Genomic DNA, 12637 nt, shown 5'->3' with positions numbered 1-12637 from the left:
CCTTAAGGATGGAAGGTAGAGCTCAAATTCAGCCCTTGCAGTTAAACTTGAGAGGTCTTCCAACAAAAGGCAGCCCTCCCCCAAAAATGAAAGGGGTCGTGGATAGCAGCACATACTCTACATGGTGAATACTGGGCTCTAAGTCATGTGGGACAAACTGCTTAGAATCAGTGGTGCATAGTATTTCGTAGGTATATGAACATAAGCCACATGAAAACACAGTGGCACCACAGAGGTGTAAAATAAGCTGTAGGTGATATGTTCACACTGACAAATGTTGCCAGGAAAAGGGACAAGGGTTTTTGCTGGTGCAATGTTTGTTGAAAATTTTTCTTACTCTGACCTATACCAGGGACTGGTGCTAATGGTAGGAGGACTCTATGTATGCTTGTTGGCCACTGTGTACCTACCTTAAATCCAAAAGCCTTGTGACAGTAAGCTACCAGCCAGGTGGAGTCCAGTTGCATATAATAGGTTACCTGGTGAAAGCTGAATACAAAAATATAAGTAACCTGCCAAAAATGAGCTAAGGATTGCTGTAGTTAATATAGCTTGACTGACAGGCCATGGCTTGGGAGTAGATGATATGACAGTAATGAGGCGATGATATATTCAATGTATTCAGAAGATGTGGTAGAAAGGTAGTGCACTGAGTTTTCCTGGCTTGGGAGGAGATGATGTGATGGTAAGTTGGAGATGAGATATTCAATGTATTCAGAGGATGTGATGTAAAAGGGTGGTGCACTAAGTCTCCTGGCTTGGGATTAACAGTGTATTTCTTAGGGGAGGACAGAATACAAATGGGTTTGGTTTGATGGTCAGTGTGATGATATGAGGTATTGCCAACTATGCCAGGAGAAATAGGGCAGTGGATGTGTAACATATGCCACCATATCTAGCTGGAGTTTTGTAAACAGTTATATGTCAGTTGTATGTAAAACTTATTTGTACAGATGTTTATACTGAAAATGTATTTGTAAAGCTGCTTGTGTTAAACATGTACCAACAGTGGATCCTGCTGGACAGAAAAGAAATACACCTGTGTGTCACACTGTATTGTAACTGTTGAAATGAATATATTGTAACAGAGGATACTGGAAGAGAAGAGGTTAATCTCAGTCCAGCTAACTTTGAAAAATAGTCTGAAATTAAATTAACTGGTTTAGGCCATAAAGATTATATCTTGCAACTCTAATTGCACCCAGAGATGAAATGTCTGTAAAAACCAGGAATAGAAAACCCTACTGTATTGTCCTTAGGGGTGAACTAATTGCTACCCTGAAAGGGTGGAAGTTTTGAAATGGTTTTATAGCTTCCAGCTGCTATAACACATTCACCAAAGCTCTAGCTGTGTGTATGGTAACACATATCTACTAAATTCTGGTTCAGTTTCTAGCAAAGAGGGTAGTGTGGGAACCAGAGTCAGATGACCAGATGTACGTTATATCATTCTATAATCCAATACTGAAATTATGTTTTAATATTAGATGAGACAGAAGTCTCAGGGCAGTCTGTTTTTGCAACCTGACCAAGAAGGAAGATCACCCACTTCATCTTGCTTTGCTTTAGTAAGTAACCAGTGAATAGTAATTCTTTAGATCAGTCATGGAAATATAGTGAGATTAATTAAGTATTGTTTTTCTGTCTGTGTGAACCTTTCCATCTGTGTTATTTTAATATTTCCTGTGAATGAAATGCTGGGGGTTATTGTAAATAGATATTTAGTATTTTCATATTCTTTTATTATTTATTATTATTAAATATATTTAAACTTTACATTGTGGCAGGTTTTTGAGAATATTCAACCTTTGAGAGTACTTATATTTATTTGATGACACCGTGGCCACTCCTGAAAGCCTTGCTTCACTGGTCAAACACTACCATTTTATTTGTATTAATTTTACTTAGTATAATTAGCTACCCTTGTAAGAGTTTTGAGTAGCTGGTTTTGGAGTGCTCTGGTGGCAGTACCTACCTTATAGTCTGGGCAGATGGGGCATAGCTAGTAAATCTGTGCCAGCCTTTCCCAGGTGTGTGTGTATGTGTGCGTTTGTGTGTAAAAATCAAATCTCAAAGAGTGCGTGTGTCAGCTACTTGGAGCAGGAACACAGAGCACTGGTTTCACAGAGATGGTGGTGGAGGACTTAGCTTGGAACACTCGGCTGAGGACTCAACTCTACAGCTGTGCCAGAGGGGAATCATACTGGGGGGCTGGAGAGAGAGAGAGAGAGAGGAAATCCCAGACCCCGGATTGAATGTGTTTCCTTAAGGGAAATTGTGCCTGGTGCAGAGAACTGCATCTGGAAATACTGTGTATCTGTTTTTGTTCCAAGTGAACCTCCCCCTCCAGAGTCAGTGGTGAGGATTCAGGCTCCTTGTTTACTAGCCTGGAGGAGGGACATCACAGTCAGAAAGTGTCATGAGAAGACAGTGGTGCATATCATCAAAATCACGTCAGTGTAAAAATGGAACAGTCTTCCTAATCTCAGCCTATGCTCCACAGCAGGGCAGTGAAAGCAAGGAAAAAAAGGCATTCAGGTAGCAGATGCAGGCCCACCTCGATAAAGTGTGACAAAATGAATTGGTCTTGACAGAGGATGATCTGAATGCTCATATGAGAACAGGCAGAAAGAGATTTGAGGCAAACACAAATAACAAAGGAGAAGCCATTCTAGACTTTTGTCTGACAAATTACTTAACTGCAGTCAATATGTGGTTCACCAAGACAGATATTCCCAAGATTACAAGCAATGGGGGTCATCATGCAACTCAGGTAGACTTCCTTCCTGTAAAGAAAGGACAATGGGATACAGTCAGAGACTGCGACGTCACCCTGATTAAATGGCGATCCCCCAGCTGGTGGCCAAAATGAGCTGTAAATAGTGGTCTGAAAGGGCTATAAGATCAGCACAGACTAGGATCAAGAACTATAAGTTGACTGAAGCAAAAGCACAGGAGTTCAGGGAAATACTCAAGGCTCTAGTAACTCAGGAAGAAGAGGAAATAGGCTGAGCAGGAAAACAATGGCAGTGTCTGAGAACAGCATGTGTGAAGACACTAGAAGAGATATTCAGCCAAGCCAGTTGTGGAAATAAGGTAATGCTGGTGGTGGAATGGTGAGGTCCAGGAAGTTATCAAAAGAGGGAAGGAGTATGGAAGAAGTAAGAAATAGAAAAGATGGTCCAGGCTGAGGAGGAATAATGACAGGCTAACAAAGAGGCTAAGAGAGAGACAAGTCACAATGGCAAAGAACAGGGCATCAAGGAGCCTCTACCAGCTTCAGAAAAAGTTGCTCAGCAGATAGCACAAATAAGCTCTATCAGGTTGCAAGACAGAAAGCCAAAGAAATGAATCCGAAGCAGATATTCACAAGGGATGCCAACAATGATCTGCTTACCGGTCCAGACAATATCAAGAGCAGATGGAAAGATCACTTCAAGAAGTTTCTGAGTATAGAACACTCAACAGACACTCTTCTACTACAATAACATCTATAATGAAAGAGGAAGAAGAACCCACTCTAATAAAGTCCAAAGTGCACTAAGGAAGATGAAGTCAGGGGAAAGCAGCAGACTTAGATAAAGTATATATGATCAAGATGTTACTTGTGTTGTGGAGAAATTACTTCTGAGGGTACTCATAATAGTTTGAAGAGAGACAGAAGTATATCACAGATGACTGGAAAATAAGCATTCTAATGCCAGTGTGTGTATAAGAACAAATGTGATATTCACAGCTGTAGACTGTACATAGGTATCAGACTCCTGTCATATTGTATTCAAGTGCTGGATAAGATGACTGATAAATGAACACACATAGTAGAAAGTAATATCTGAAATTAACAGTTAGATTTGAATCAGGATGCAGTGCAACATACTTGTCACTTACAGTGATACATTTAGTGCAGAAGAGGTTGTAAATGGGCATCAAATGACACAAAACTGACACAAGAAGTCCACAAGCACACACACATAGTGTTTAAACTTACAGAAGGGCTTCCAGTGGAGTGGGAGTGCATCAGGCTTCAGCTCGGAGCCCACTGCTGTATCTACTGTAATGGATTAAATCAGCAAACAGGTCAGAGGTTCAGATAGGCAAAGCTGCTTTATGAAAATGATATGACATTACAGGCAGACTCTGAACAGAAATATCATCAAATGATAAGAGACTGGAATGCATAACTGAAGGTACGTGTGGTGAAAATGAGCACAGACAAGATAGTGGTCATGGCAGCAAGTGGGGAAAAATCAGAGGAAGACAAAAAGTGAGATAGAAGGGAAAATGTATTATTTATTTATTTGTTTATTTACTGACATTTGTTGATCAGGAAAGTCCACTGGGCCCAATGACCCATTTTCAGTGGAGGCCCGGAGAGAAAAACTACATGCAATCACAGAAATTTGTACATAACATGAGCTTAAGTTTGAAAGTCAAGAAAGTTTTTACATAATAAAAATTGAAGTAGATATACAAAGACAAATACAGGTTATAGAGGTGTACAATACAAGAAAATAAGCCCAGTGTGTTAAATCTTTAGCAGTTCTGTTTGTATATTCTCATAAGTAAGAATAAAGTTTAATAAATTCTGTCTATTCAGCTACAGAAATAAAGAAAGTAAGAGAGATTGGATACGAAACAGATAGTATAAATTGCAAATATATTAAGTTAGTAAAGGTATTTGTAGTGCATAGTGGCCAAAACATTTAAGGTGGTTTAATCATATGATTACAACAACAGACAAGGTTATTGAGATAGTGTTCTTTTAGTTCAAATTTAAATGTTTGTAAAGAGTCTAGCTGGGTAATAGAGAGAGAGGATGCACATTCCAAAATTTGGCAGTGGCATGGGAATAGAGACATTGTCCAGCTCTTTTGTTAGGTTTAGTTATTCTTAAGAGTTGTTTGTTAGAGGACCTAAGATGCCATGTAAGGGTGCATGTTTGTATTATAGTTTGAAGGGATGGGCAGTAGTTTGGATTATTTAGCAGTTTGTGGGTGAGAGTAAGTTGGGAATAATGTAGGTAATGAGGGCACTCAAACCAGTTTATAGATTTATTGTCCAGGCAATGATGTGTGTGAGTTGGCATGCTGGAGACAAACAACTATTTTATAGTAGCACGACATGTTCAAGAGACATGTGTGTAGGTTAATGAAAATGGGGCAACCATACAGGAGGGAGGGTAGAAGTAGAATATTAGCATAGTTTTAATTTGGTTGACTTGTCTAAATAGAGTTTATGCCTATAGAGTTTGCCAAGCTTAAAGTAGGTCTTTTTGAATGAGTTGAGTATATGATTCTCAAAGGCTAGTTTGTCATCAGTTGTGATGCCAAGTAGTTTAGATGTTTTTACAGTTTCAATTTCTGTATTGCTTTGAGAGAATATTTTAAAGTCTAGAGTTAGAGGTTTGATTGTGAAGAGTAAAAGTTTTAGTTTTTTGGGATTAAGTAGCAGTCAAGCTTCATTAACCCAGGATTCAATGGAGGTAAGAGCATTTGCCATTAACTTTAGCAGATATGAGATGTTAGAGGACGTAATTATTGTTTAATTGTCTGCGTACTGAATGAGAGTACTTTGTAAGGATGATTTATGGAGATTATTAATAAATATGTTAAAAAGCAAAGGACCAAGAATAGACCCTTGAGGAATGCCTGTGTTGTTGAGTAGGTAATCAGATTGCTTGCTTTGCCATCTAACAGATTGTTTTTAATTGTATAGATCAGTGGTTCCCAAACTTTTTCGATTCTCGGCTCCCTTGTTGAATCCAGGTTTTCCCAAGGTGCCCCCCCCATCAAATTCTAACAAGTATACTTTGCGAAATAGCTAAATAGGAAATAGAATGTTTGTTTCTAGATAGTTAATAATCTTGACTTATATGGTGAAAACCCTGTATTCATACAGAGTAGAAAATGTCCATAATGATTTTTAAATTTGTTTTCATGCTTTATTTTTCATTTTGGCATTTTCTATTCTTCTGCTTTTAAGAGTCATTAATTAACTTTGTTTTTTCTTATCACCTATCTCGGGGTCCTGTCAGCTCTTGAACTGTCTGACAGTGCACTTTGCCTTTGTTCACTCACCGGGCTGGAAAGCAGTATTGGTATGCTATCTAAAAGTATATATTGCAAACTATCTGGAAGATCTGGGTGGAGATGGGGTGACTGCTGCTTCCCCATCATTTGGTTGGATGTACAGAGGTAGAGAAAGCATTCTGTACCTCTTACCATTCTGTTATAACACAGATAATCTGATAATGTAAACGTTTAGATGAAAGAAGAATAACCATGATTAATAGAAGGCATGATAGCCAGTATATGCAGCAGAGAAAAGCACATAGAAAGAATACATTCATATCACTGTAACATATTAACTGTGAATTTTCCATTTGGCCTGGGCTTGATGAAAGGCACCCTGGGTCAGCCAACTTAATACATATACACATTAAAATGAATACGCAAGTTAAGTACAAGAAATATGCATGTTACACATAAGTGGAAAAAATAGTCCTGTTCTTTCTAAAAGAACCGGTATAAATAACTATTACCAGAAAAATAGTATTACAAGAGACATTCACAGTGGAGTCAAGCCAGTCAATCAACTTCAAACTCTTGGTACTTTCAGCACCAATCATAAGAGGTAGAATCAGGACAAACGATACGAACAAGGTGGTAAACCAAGGAGTAGAATGCACTGATAATGATGCCACAATCCGGTTCAGAGCACTACATACCCTGGATAACTAAATCAACAATAATGTAAACAGACAATTGTAGAAGACTCCAGTAGTGCAGACAGGGGAAACACCGCTACAAAAATCAGTTGTTAAGGCAGCTCTATGAGGTAAGAAAATATACTGTACTGCAAGTACTTTATGGAAAGCTGTCTGATATGGCATTAAATCCTAAGTAAAAATGAGACATGCACAATGCACCACATAAGTATGAAATAAGTAGCGTACTTTACTAGGTACACATTTGGAAACGTGTGCTGCCGCTACATGATTCAGGGTTGACTTGCAAAATTCTAGTACAGATAAACAAGCTGCATTTACAGTGGCCTACAATTTACTGTCTTCTGAAACAGGTGGCAAATGATCTAGTGTAACTGGTGAACAAACTGTATTAAAATGATGTTGCACAGTGACGCTGAGTGATTGCCTTTAAGCTACAACCAAGCAGTACATCCCACTTTAAAAAGTTTCCAGCAATTTGCTAAAGAAGTCTACATCTTCAACCTTGTGGCAGATGTCTTCATCAGATACAAATCTGCCTGCATTTCTTATTAAAATCAAACTATACCTTGATAGCGTGCTTCGTAACTTTAAAAAGGTCCCAATCAAACTGTCAGCTTTGTTTTCAGTAGATAATCTTTGCAACAAATAAAACTGCACATAAGTTTTGACTCCCCATCACTGAACTGTTGCACATGCTTTGGCATGTTCCTACTCACGTCATCACGCTTTCCAAAACAGGGGCATGTCCGCAAACCAAGCTACTTCACAACAGAAAAATTGCAAGTCTTTTTGAAGAGATCGACACAAATTAAGGAAAGGTATTTTAGTTGACAAACTCAGCATCTCCGTGTGTCAGGATGACTGCAACTGTGTCGGTGTGATTTGTTGCTTTAGTTAGAAAAGTTCTTCAAGGATTAAATCTAAAGTGTTTACTGGCCATTTCTCTTTTTTATTTTGAGATAGTATATTTTTTGCATTTACGAAGAAGCGTACAATTTGCTAGTTCTTGGAATGATCCCTTTCACTTAAAGCATTGTTTTTGTTGTGGCAATATTTTAATAGCCCTATATTCTCTAGTATAAGTGGCTTAGTAACTAAGCTTATTAGTTTGCTGTTTATTTTGCGGCTAAGCTTATTAGTTCGCGGCGCCCCTGTGAGGAAGCACGGCTCCCCAGGAAGCCACGGTGCACACTTTGGAAACCTGTGGTATAGATAGTTATAGAACCAGGTTAGAGTGTGTGGGGAGCAGTTTATGGTCTCAAGTTGTAAGAGTAGTTTTGAGTGGGACACTGTATCATAAGCTTTTGATAGGTCTAGTAGGATCACTGATGTTAGTAGGCTTGCATCAAGAGCTTTGCATACAGTGTTGGTAAATGGCACTAAGGCTGTTGTGCTGTGTGCTGGCCGAAAAACATGTTGGGTGGGTGCCAGTAGATTATTGTCTGTGAGATGTTTTTGCAGTTGGGAATGAATACACTTTTCTAGAATTTTAGATAGAGGTGAAAGTATGGAAATGGGTCGGTAGTTAGGTAAATCACTGGTGTTACTACCTTTGTGAAGTGGAGCAATTATTGAGTTTTTCCATAGCTGTGGGACATATGATTCAGAGATTGATCAGTTAATGAGAATACTAATTGGAAGAGCTATAGAATCTGCTGCAAGTTTTAGGTATTCAGCTAAGTGGCCATCAGAAGACGGGAGCATGGTTTTAGTTTTGAGAGCAGTTTATGAACTAGAAAGGTGGGTACTGGTTGTAATGTAAATAGAGGAGTGGATGGGTTTTTGTTGGAATTACAATTGATGTAGGGGGAGTGGTTAGAGGGTGTATCGTCATTTATGTTGCCAATTATACTTTTGTTAGTTTGTAGAGAGAAATCATTAACAAGTTTTAGGATAGTATCAATAAAATGAGAATTGAAGGCTTGGGGGATTTCTTGAGGGTCTTTGCCAGGAGATGGGGAGGAGTTGTGTTGAGTACCAGGATTTAGAAGAGAGGAAACAGAGTTCCAGAACAATTTGGGTTTTTTTGTTAGGTAGTGAGTTTAGTAGACAAATAGCTTTTTTATCATTGATGACTTGCTTTTTGGCATTGTTACGGAGTTGTTTATATTTAAGTTCAAATTGTGTGGTTCTATTTCTATGACATTCCTTATAGGCTTTAGCCCTGATGGTAAGCAACTGTTTAGTTTGTTTAGTTAGCCATGGGGCATGGTTAGGCTTTAATCTTTTGGTACATGTGGAGGCAAGACTAGAATATCTAAAATACTTTATTGAAGTAGTTGACTGTCTCATCCAGTGGGAGAAATTTGGTTGGGGACCAGTTGTGGATTTTTAGAGTCTCTAAAAATAGTTGTTCATTGAAATGGGTAAGATTCCTAGTTGTTCTTAGACAATGCAGTTTGTCTATTTGAGGTTGAGTTATGTGGGTATAGGCAGGAAGAGGGTCACTAAAGGTATTGTGTAGGGTCCCTGCCTTGGAGAATTTTTGAGGGTGTGAGACGAGTATCCAGTCTAGGGTTGATTATGTTTGTTTTTTTACCTTATGAGTGGGGTTAGAGATGAGATGAGTAAACCTGTGTAAGTTAATACTATTTACTGGGGTGTCAGAGATGAGAGTTTGCCAGTTTATATTTGTGTCACCATGAATGATGGTTTTATTTGATATATTGAGGGTGGTCCAGGATAGTAGATCTTACAGCATAGGTATGTTTTGACCTGCGGAAATATAAAGTACAGTAATACATAATTGTTTTCGGTTGTTGATGCAAAGGTTAACTAGTAATAATTCCATATTTCCAAATGTTGGTATAGGTTTATTATATGGAGTAAAAGCTAAAGTGTCATGGTAGATTAATGCAACACCTCCACCTTTTTTATGTAGCTGGTCATTTCTATGTATGTTATATCCTGGAGGGATTATTTTGGTGTTAGCAATATGTGGTTTTAGCCAGGTCTCTGTGAGTGCTACAATATCTGGGGAGTAGTGAGAGAGCCAGGCATGGAGTTCAGTGGTTTTGTTACAGATACCTATGTACATTAATTGTAGTGATGTACAGGTTCTTGGCACTAAAAGAAAGGTTTTGGGCAGAATACTTGTTAGGTCCAGGGTTGGGGTGAATGTCAGCACATAGAGAGAGGGCCTGGTTGTGGCATGTAATTATGGAAAGATGTCGAGTAATGAAGACAGGCCTATGCTAGGGGTTGCAAATTAATTTTAATTTGATTGTGATGACAAAGGATCTAATCTTTGTTAGGTGCCAAGTATGGAAGTAGAATAAAGAGGGTGAGATGTCAGAGAAACTATTGGTATTAGTGTGGGGTGCATTGGGTGATGTGGAAAATGTTGAAGTTGGGTAGGGGAATACAGTAAGTAGCGAGGTGGAGTGGGATAGGAAAAGAAGAATGGAGGTAAGGGGGATTAAGGTAATACAAGGTTTTGATGTATAGTACATGTTAGGAAATGGTTGTGGTACTATAGTTAAGGAGAAGAATGAGGAAGATTCAGGAAAGGAAAATATTAACAAGAAAAATAATTTAGGATGGAGTGAATGAGAGGATACAGGTGTAGGTGTCTGGGTGTTGACTGGGGGTTAGACAGGAAAGGGAGAAGCTTATGGAAGGTATAAATGTAATCAATGTGGGGGTGTGTGGGAATGGGGGTAGGGTAGAGGAGCGGAGCAAGGGTTAATGGAGTGGGCAAAAACCTTGAGGCAGCTTGCCAGACCACAGTAGAAACAATCAGTTAGCAATGTGTGCCTCAAGACAGTTGAGTAATTAAGAGTTTGCAATTCCTAGAGAAAAGAAACTTATGCAGGTAATAGCAACCTAACACATGCTGCTTTATTAGTCCTGTATAGTTTTGCAGCTCTTGGTATTAGTAGTTGCTAACAACAGAGAAGAATGGAGGGAGAAAGTTCAGGGGAAAAGGTAGGGGAGTCCAACACTATTTGATTGAGTTAGTGAGCATGTCACTAGTCAAATAAGGACTAAAGTGTTTTACTACAGAAACTTGCATAGTACACCAGGAAGATTACTGAAACTAAGAGTTTCCCTGCAGGTGAGATGAACTCTTGTATTCTTACCATGATGAAGCTGCAAAGGGATGGGAGATCCAGATAAGCAAGGTTAGTCGGGTGTGCTCATTGGGAAACTGAGAACAGCAGCCAGTATACCAGGAAGATTACTGAAACTAATAGTTTCCCTGCAGGTGAAATGAACTCTTGTATTCTTGCCACAAGGAAGCTGCAAAGGGGTGGGAGATCCAGATAAGTGGGATTAGTCGGATGTGCCTGTTGGGAAATTGAGAACAGCAGTTGGAGAGCAAAGGAAATTCCCTTCATAAGGATGAAAAGGCTGTTTGAAAATGGTGCCAGTTGTTGAGGGTGAATAAATAGTGGAACAGGTTAGCAGTTTCAAGTATCTGAGAGTTGTGTTTGAGGAAAAGGGTAATAGGAATGATGAGGTCAAAGCTATAAACAGAGTTGTTGCAGTGATAGCGGAATCAGAAAGAAGCTAAAAGGCAAGGTATGCAAGAGGACTGAATCCACTTCTGTATGGCACAGAAATTGTGGCAGTGTAGAGCTGCTGAGGAAATTAAATGTGATGGAGATTAATTGTCTGCAGTGGGTACTAGGGTACACAGTGTGGAACAGACAAAGAAATGAGGACACCAGAGCTGAAAGCAAAGCAAACCCAGTTAAGGTTAAGGAGAACTAGTTATAGTGGTTCAGTTACATGTGCAGCAAAACTGAAGAAGATTGGATAACACATATTTAGGAGAGACAAGAAGAAGGCAAAAGGTGATGAGGACAGTCAAGAGATGGCTAAATTGTGTGAGAGATAATCTGTGACAGGTATACCTATCAAACAAAGTATGAGAATGGCACTGAATCAGGAAAGTTGGCAACAGCTGACACAACACCCCATCTCCATGTACAGTGGGAATACAGGGATGATGACAAAATGATTGTGCAATGTTAACTGTACAATTTGTGAGACCTTCTCAGTAATATTATTTTTCTCATTCAGTTATCCTCTTGCAGGCCCATCAGCTATAAATGGCTTCTGGCACTTTAACAGTAAATGCGGTGAGTAGAAGATCTGAGACCACCTCATGGAGGAGGGGCTGTCCTCCTGTTTTCTATTTGTATGTACATATACCTGTTTTCTGTATATTTTATGTGTGTATACATATTCTATATAATGGATTTGTATGTATATACATCTTTCTTGCATCACTGAAATTTATCTTGTGGAACTTTTCTTCCTGGGCCTCTGCTAAAAAGGAGGTCATTGTGTTCAGTCAGACCATCCTGGTAAACAAAGTGGAAATTAATCAGTTAGCTAGTTAAGTCAATAATTATTTACTTACTTAATAAGTAGATGGATAAATGTTTAGCCTTCTTCCGTTTCTAGTACCAAAGCACAGCTTGCTAATTAACTATGCACATTGAAATTATTATTTTTGCACTGCAGTGTATCAGTGAAAGTGAAACAAGTTTGATTCACTTCTACTGCACCTCTGTGAATCGTGGCCTGTATTGTCTGTTGTCGTGACAACTGTAATCATGCAAAATACATTTTTGAAATTTAAATGTCGGAATTACTTGAAGTGATCAGGGTTTCCTCATTGTGTATTTAATAGCACATTTGTTATAATGTCTTGTGTTGTAATGTGGTAAAAATGGAGGGGTGACATTTTAAATAACAATAGTAATAATGATATTAATAGTTTTTAAATGATGCTGGGCTGCTAGTTTCAGCATTGTATACATTTTTTACTGAATAATCAAAGAAAGTTAATTATTACAATAAATGCAGAGGAGAAAGAGCTTGTCTCTGACAAGTAAGTAAGGTGGAAGAGAATTTTGTGTTATTGCAAGGCTGTTGTTAAGTTCAGATGAACAG

Source organism: Protopterus annectens, chromosome 9.part0, assembly GCF_019279795.1.
Source record: "Protopterus annectens isolate FY-2018-M chromosome 9.part0, PAN1.0, whole genome shotgun sequence".
NCBI lineage: Eukaryota > Metazoa > Chordata > Ceratodontiformes > Protopteridae > Protopterus > Protopterus annectens.
Note: the sequence above shows the minus strand (reverse complement) of the source record.